Source organism: Coenobita brevimanus, chromosome 50 (genome assembly GCF_032717465.1).
Source record: "Coenobita brevimanus isolate Jiangsu-jjx chromosome 50, ASM3271746v2, whole genome shotgun sequence".
NCBI lineage: Eukaryota > Metazoa > Arthropoda > Malacostraca > Decapoda > Coenobitidae > Coenobita > Coenobita brevimanus.
In genome coordinates this window covers 52979960-52982168 of record NC_137003.1, presented here as the reverse complement: position 1 = coordinate 52982168, position 2209 = coordinate 52979960, and positions in this window count along the sequence as shown.

The following is a 2209-nucleotide window of genomic DNA, read 5'->3' as shown; positions in this document are numbered from 1 at the left end:
CTTAATTTCATCCATTTCACTCTGAAATGTCTTCTCTAATCTGTGTACCCGTTTTACCAGCTTATTGTACGTCTCTATTTCAACCGGTTCCAGGTAGAAATCATCATCCTGTTTTCTACCTTTATCCCTTTTCTTAACTCCTTCCAAATTTGCTTTACTAAAGGAGGTGGTCATCTTGTGGTACTACATGAAAGAAAATTTTACAAGTTTGCATTCTTTGGTACATGCAGCAGACTAAACAGCTGATAAGCTTGCTCAGTGCATTCCTGCACTAATTTGCTGTATTCTGCTATTTGAACAACACTTTTACTTAAACTTCCTTTTTTATATTAGAACACCATTTAGTTTTAGTACAGAGCTTGACTCATATAAAGATACTATTTAGGTATGGCCAGTTGCGGCCAAGGTTGGCCACGCGCGAAGCGATGTCTTGTACGTCTTCCCTCTCTGGCGCCTCAATTGTGTGTGTGTGTGTGTGTGTGTGTGTATTTACTGTCAGCAGCTCTTTTACATGGGCTCGGGACTAACTTAATGAGATCTGGCTATCTTATCCAACAATATTTAACCCTTTGCCTATCATTTGTCCTACGTTGGAACAAAAGATCTTTATTATAGGCCAATATGTTGGTCATGATAATTATTAACATTTTCTATAACCACCCTGTTTCTTTCGAGCATAGTCAAATCGTCTGACGCTAGCCGAAAAGTAACGCAAAGTTGTCAGTTCTTTGTCAAACAGGTTCGAAGAGTGGAAATCTGGCGTCACTGGCTGCGAACCCCATTATCTCGAAACCATATCAAAACCTATGAGATCTTGATAAAGTTACCAGCATTATTAGAGTGGGTTGGAATCTGGTTTCATTTGTTTTCATTTGTTCGGAACTCCAATGTCTCAAAACTGTCAGAACTCAATGAGATCTTCACACACTGATCGTCAATAATCAGACAGGCTGAAAGGGTTGAAATCAAATCTCTCTTCATTAGTTCAGAACCCCAGTCTCCAAACCGTCAGACATGCTGAGGTTATGTCAAACATAACAACAATATTCAAGAGAGCTGGAAAGGTTCAAATTTCGGTTAATTAACGTTGGGTCTGGTTAGTACTTGGATGGGTGACCGCCTGGGAACACCAGATGCTGTTGGCATCCCTACGTCAAGTGGGGTTGGTGGAGGATTAGTGCCCCTCCCTGTAAAACAATTAACTCTAAGCCCTTGGCCACCCCGTTTGGGATACATGGCGTCTGGCAATGAATGAATGATGAATGAATTTTGAATCCCAGAGGTATAAAGGTATGACTGACTGCAGCTGCAAAACCACAAAATAAAAGACAACTTACGGTGGTCTGGTAAACAAGTCACGTCCAGCGTCGAGTCTGCCGAACATCTTACACGCCTTGCTTCACCTGACTCTTATCAGAACACACCTGCTCAAAACAAGATCATTCACTTCATTTAACACATTCTCTGATGACACAGGTTAAATTTAAGACATTTGTCATGTCACTTATTGCGTGGTACAATGGCACATCAAGATTAAAAGCAAGATTCACAATCCTATTCCTGAGCCTATGTAGACGTTTTTCGTGTGGAGAGAGAGAGAGAGAGAGAGAGAGAGAGAGAGAGAGAGAGAGAGAGAGAGAGAGAGAGAGAGAGAGTCTTAATTCTTGTTCTTAGTCCAAAGCTATATGGAAATATTCTCATGGAGAAAGTTACAAATAAATCAGAAGGCCTGGTGAATGATGACAGGAGGGCTTTAGGAGTGCCTCGGGATATGCTGGGTAATAAGTTACAGTGAGGCTGGAGTGTTCATGAGCAGGCTTATTTATTTATCACACGAATCTACAAAAAGATTACAAGGTTAACAGAGAAGGATTACAGAAGGTTTTAGATAGAAAACTTGATTTTTTTTTTTTTAATCATGGCAGTAAAGCCTTTGTAAGGGTAAATGGGCACCTAAGTCTGTACGTTAAGATCAGTGTTGGAGTGAAACGAGGCTATCATACAGATAGATAGATAGATAGACAGATTGACAGACAGATAGATAAATAGATAGATACAGTATATAACGTACGAAAGCAATATTGCATGAAGACGTGATGACAAACATTTCTCCTGCGAGTCAGTATGGTGGTACCAATATTAAGTGGCGGTTTGGGTGGGGCACGAACCTCTGTACAGTGTTGCCACGTGTTCCATACCCGCTATGTGA